The sequence below is a fragment of the Taudactylus pleione genome, unplaced genomic scaffold, assembly GCF_031769625.1.
Source record: "Taudactylus pleione unplaced genomic scaffold, aTauple2 ptg000334l, whole genome shotgun sequence".
NCBI classification, from domain to species: Eukaryota; Metazoa; Chordata; class Amphibia; order Anura; family Myobatrachidae; genus Taudactylus; species Taudactylus pleione.
This window is the reverse complement of record NW_028284735.1, coordinates 4,638,640-4,644,639: the sequence shown is the minus strand read 5'-3', so window position 1 is coordinate 4,644,639 and position 6,000 is coordinate 4,638,640.

Below are 6,000 nucleotides of genomic sequence, written 5' to 3'. Positions count from 1 at the left end.
TTTTTTTCAGCTCAAGAACTTGGGGTCAGAGCACAGATTGATGACGACTGGAGTCGGGCAGCACTAGGTTGCTTTGCCGACTTGCTAGATCTTGTGCGGCTAAGTCTAACACGCACAGACAATTATTACACAAAAAAAAGACTATTTTTTTATTTTCTTTCAGCTCCAGAACTTGGGCCCAGAGCATAGATTGATGACAACTGGAGTTGTGCAGCACTAGGTATCGTTGCCGACTTGCTAAATCTTGTGCGGCTAAGCCTAACACGCACAGACACACAGACAATTATTAAACAAAAAAAGACAATTTAAAAAAAAAAAATTTTTCAGCTCCACAACTTGGGCACAGAGCACAGATTGATGACGACTGGACTCGGGCAGCACTAGGTTGCGTTGCTGACTTGCTAGATCTTGTGCGGCTAAGCCTAACACGCTCAGACACACAGACAAAAAAAGACAATTGTTTTTTTCAGCTCCAGAACTTGGGCCCACAGCACAGATTGATGATGACTAGAGTGGGGCAGCACTAGGTTGCGTTGCCGACTTGCTAGATCTTGTGCGGCTAAGCCTAACGCGCACAGACAATTACTAGACAAAAAAAAGACAATTTTTTTAAAAAAAATTTCAGCTCTAGAACTTGGGCCCAGAGCACAGATTGATGACGACTGGAGTCGGGCAGCTCTAGGTTGCATTGCCAACTTGCTAAATCTTGTGCGCCTAAGCCTAACACGTACAGACACACAGACAATTATTAGACAAAAAAGAAGATTTATTTTTATTTTTTTTCAGCTCCAGACCTTGGGCCCACAGCATAGATTGATGACGACTGGAGTCGGGCAGCACTAGGTTTTGTTGCAGACTTGCTAGATCTTGTGCGCCTAAGCCTAACACGTACAGACACACAGACAATTATTAGACAAAAAAAGAAAATTTTTTTTTCAGCTCCAGAACTTGGGCCCAGAGCACAGACTGATGATGACTGTAATCACGCATCACTAGGATGCGTTGCCGACTTGCTAGATCTTGTGCGGCTAAGCCTAACACGCTCAGACACACAGACAAAAAAAGACAATTTTTTTTTCAGCTCCAGAACTTGGGCCCAGAGCACAGATTGATGATGACTGGAGTGGGGCAGCACTAGGTTGCGTTGCCGACTTGCTAGATCTTGTGCGGCTAAGCCTAATGCGCACAGACAATTATTAGACAAAAAAAAGAAACATTTTTTTTTTTAAATTTCAGCTCCAGAACTTGGGCCCAGGGCACAGATTGATGATGACTGGAGTCGGGCAGCGCTAGGTTGCGTTGCCGACTTGCTAGATCTTGTGCGGCTAGGCCTAACATGCACAGACAAGAATTAGACAAAAAAAGACAATTTTTTTTTCAGCTCCAGAACTTGGGCCCAGAGCACAGATTGATGAAGACTGGAGTTGGGCAGCACTAGGTTGCGTTGCTGGCTTGCTAGATCTTGTGCGACTAAGCCTAACATGCACAGACAATTATTAGAGAAATAAATAAATAAATAAAAAAATTCGCTCCAGAACTTGGGCCCGGAGCACCGACTGAACTAGGTTGTAACTTACTGTATATTGTGCGGCTAACCCTAACACACATAGACACACAGAAAATAAATTGACAATATATATATATTTTTTGGGGGGTCCAGAACTTGGGCCCAGATGGACGCAGCAGACAGCACAGCACCAGCCCAGATGGATCAGCACCAGCCCAGATGGACACAGCAGACAGCACAGCACCAGCCCAGAATGGATCAGCAACAGCCCAGATGGACACAGCAGACATCATAGCACCAGCCCAGAATGGATCAGCACCAGCCCAGGACACAGCAGACAGCACAGCACCAGCACCTCTCCCCAGCCCTACTCTACCCACCCTCCCTGTTCAGTCTCCACAGCCGGAGTGAAATGGCACCCGTCACGTTTCTTATATATAGAGACGAAAGCTCGCGAGCCGTGAGATTTCGTCTATCTGGTTTTGCCTCGATCTGAGAGATCCGAGTCATGCGGGAAACTCAGAGCCGGCTTGGATCCAACTCGGATCTATTAAATTCGGGTGGGTTCAGATCTCTCAGATCCGAACCCGCTCCTCTCTCGTTAAAACATGCAAGGGCAGTTTTGGCAAAACCAAATCCAGATACAATCCAAAACCAAAACACGGGGGTTGGCGCACAGCTCTATATATAAGTGTATGTGTAACTGTATATGTATGTATTTAAATGTCTGTTTAACTGTATATGTTTGTGTATATATAAGTGTCTGTGTAACTGTATATGTATATACGTGTCTGTGTAACTGTATATATGTGTCTGTGTAACTGTATATGTGTATTTGTATATAAGTGTCTGTGTAATTGTATATGTGTGTTTATATATGTGTCTGTGTAAATTTATTTTTGCATGTGTATTTAAGAGTCTGTGTAATCAGTGTTGGACTTGGACATTAAGGACCCACCAGGGGAATACAGTGATAGGGGTCCCTACATAGGGGTGTGGCCAGCCTCCATAGAGGGTACATAGTCTGGGCCCCTTTAAAAAAGAAATAAAATTAATATATATATATATATATATATAGTAAATACTAGCACACTCATGATAATATATCAGATTACTAACAGCAATGTATTGTAGAAAATATAACATAGTCCTATGCAGTATAATGATACATATGTATAATTCAAGTACACAGTCTGGAACCTGATCCCTAGAGAAGGGGGTGGACCCTCAGGCAGTGGGGCCTAGTGGGGGTTTCCCCTGTACCCCTGTATGCCAGTCCGACCCTGTGTGTAACTGTATATGTGTGTCTATGTAACTGTATATGTGTGTGTATATAAGTGCCTGTGCAACTGTATTTGTGTATATATTAGGGGTGAGCGGGTTCGGATTTCTGAAATCCGAACCCCCCCGAGCCGAGGCCGATCCGAGTCAGGCTGGACTTTTCCCGCCTGACTCGGATCTGAAATCGAGGCAAAACATCATCATCCCGCCTTCCGGGTCTCGCGCTTTTGGATCCCATATAAGGTACCCGCGTCTGCGCCATTTTCTCACTCGGCTGTGGACAGTGAAGAGGGAGGGTGGGAGTTAGGGCTGGCTGAGCTGTGTAGTGTAGTGTAGTGTAGTGCAGAGTAGTCTTGTGCTGTGCTGTGCTGCTGTTGTCCATAGGGGCTGTGTCCACTACTTCAAAGTCCATAGGGGCTGGCTGTGTTGTGCTGTGCTGCTGTTGTCCATAGGGGCTGTGTCCACTACTTAAAAGTCCATAGGGGCTAGCTGGACTGTGTTGTGCAGTCAGTTGTCCATAGGGGCTGTGTCCACTCCAAAGTCCTGTGCAGAGTCCAAGTCCTAAAGGGGTGCTGTAGTGTTGTCCAGGGGGTGCTCTGTCTGTCAGGGGTGCTCCCCCCAAGTGCTAAAAAAAAATATATTTTTTCTGTGTTTGTGAATTGGGTGCGCACTAGCCGCACGTGCATCAACAAAGTAGTGCCAAGCGTGCGCCTGTGTCATAAGTAAAGGGCCGGCTGGCTTGACCGTTAAAGGGTGCTGTAACCCCCAAAGTACACTCCAAACCAAATAAAAAAATATTTTCTGTGTTTGTGAATTGTGTGCGCAGTAGCCGCACGTGCATCAACAAAGTAGTGCCAAGCGTGCGCCTGTGTCATAAGTAAAGGGCCGGCTTGCTTGTCCGTTAAAGGGTGCTGTAACCCCCAAAGTACACTCCAAACCAAATAAAAAAATATTTTCTGTGTTTGTGAATTGTGTGCGCAGTAGCCGCACGTGCATCAACAAAGTAGTGCCAAGCGTGCGCCTGTGTCATAAGTAAAGGGCCGGCTGGCTTGACCGTTAAAGGGTGCTGTAACCCCCAAAGTACACTCCAAACCAAAAAAATATATATTTTCTGTGTTTGTGAATTGTGTGCGCAGTAGCCGCACGTGCATCAACAAAGTAGTGCCAAGCGTGCGCCTGTGTCATAAGTAAAGGGCCAGCTGGCTTGACCGTTAAAGGGTGCTGTAACCCCCAAAGTACACTCCAAACCAAATAAAAAAATATTTTCTGTGTTTGTGAATTGTGTGCGCAGTAGCCGCACGTGCATCAACAAAGTAGTGCCAAGCGTGTGCCTGTGTCATAAGTAAAGGGCCGGCTGGCTTGATCGTTAAAGGGTGCTGTAACCCCCAAAGTACACTCCAAACCAAATAAAAAAATATTTTCTGTGTTTGTGAATTGTGTGCACTGTGGCTGCACGTGCATCAACAAAGGAGCAGCACCAAGCGTGCGCCTGTGTCCCATAAGTGAAGAGCCGGCTGGCTCATTTCTTAAAGGGTGGTGTAACCCACAAAGTGCACTACTCTCCAGCAAAAATAAAAATATATTTTCTGTGTTTGTGTGCGCCTTAGCCGCACGTATATATCAATATAACATAAATGGAGGACCAAACTTTCTCCGATAAAAATAAAATAGGAAAAGATCAAGAACCACTTCCTCCTAGTGCTGTTGCTGTTCCTTGGAATTGTTCATCATCCCAGAGAGGAAGTAGGAACACTACTACTTTTACTAAACAATTGACCCTCCAACAGTCCCTAGCGATGAGGATGAAGTACGACAGCAGTCATCCTGAAGCAAAACGTATAACTGAGACCTTGACTGCTATGTTGGTGTTAGACGTGCGTCCGGCATCCGCCATTAGTGCAGTGGGATTTAGACAATTGATGGAGGTAGTGTGTCCCCAGTTCCAAATCCCGTCTAGATTCCACCTGCATCCTCAAAGCAGCAGCGACAAGCATGCATCTGTCTGTTAAAGGGTGGTGTAACCCTCAAAGTGCGCTCCACAAACAATAAAAAAATTCTGCTTTTTTTTTCTCTTTGTGAAATGTGTGGGCTGTAGCCGCACCTGCATCCTTAAAGCAGCAGCGACAAGCATGCGTCTGTCTGCTAAAGGGTGGTGTAACCCTTAAAGTGCGCTCCACAAACAATAAAAAAATTCTTATTTTTTTCTGTCTTTGTGAATTGTGTTGGCTGTAGCCGCACTTGCATCCTCAAAGCAGCAGCGACAAGCATGCATCTGTCTGTAAAAGGGTGAAGTAACCCTCAAAGTGCGCTCCACAAACAATAAAAAAATTATTCTTTTTTTTTCTGTCTTTGTGAAATGTGTGGGCTGTAGCCGCACCTGTATTCTTAAAGCAGCAGCGACAAGCGTGCGTCTGTCTGTTAAAGGGTGGTGACACCCTCAAAGTGTGCTCCACAAACAATAAAAAAATTCTTCTTTTTTCTGTCTTTGTGAAATGTGTGGGCTGTAGACGCACCTGCATCCTCAAAGCAGCAGTGACAAGCGTGTGTCTGTCTGTTAAAGGGTGGTGTAACCCTCAAAGTGTGGTACACAAACAATAAAAAAATTCTTTTTTTTCTGTCTTTGTGAAATGTGTGGGCTGTAGCCGCACCTGCATCCTTAAAGCAGCAGTGACAAGCGTGCGTCTGTCTGTTAAAGGGTGGTGTAACCCTCAAAGTGCGCTCCACAAACAATAAAAAAATTCTTCTTTTTTTTCCTGTCTTTGTGAATTGTGTGGGCTGTAGCCGCACCTGCATCCTCAAAGCAGCAGCGACAAGCGTGCGTCTGTCTGTTAAAGGATTACATCGGTGACAGCATCCAAGTAGGCATGTCATACAGTCCGTACATGTACTGGCAGGAAAAAGAGGCAATTTGGAGGCCCCTGTACAAACTGGCTCTATTTTACCTGAGTTGCCCCCCCTCCAGTGTGCACTCCGAAAGAGTGTTTAGTGTAGCCCGGAACCTTGTCAGCAAAAGGCGTAGGAGGTTGCTTCCACAAAATGTGGAGAAGATGATGTTCATAAAAATTAATTATCAACTTTTCCAGGGAGACCAGCCTCCAGACTGTACAGAGAGACCTGTGGTGGTGGATTCCAGTGGGGACGAATTAATACTCTGTGAGGATGAGGATCAGGGGCGTATCTACCCATTGGCCAGGATGGCACTCGCCAGGGGA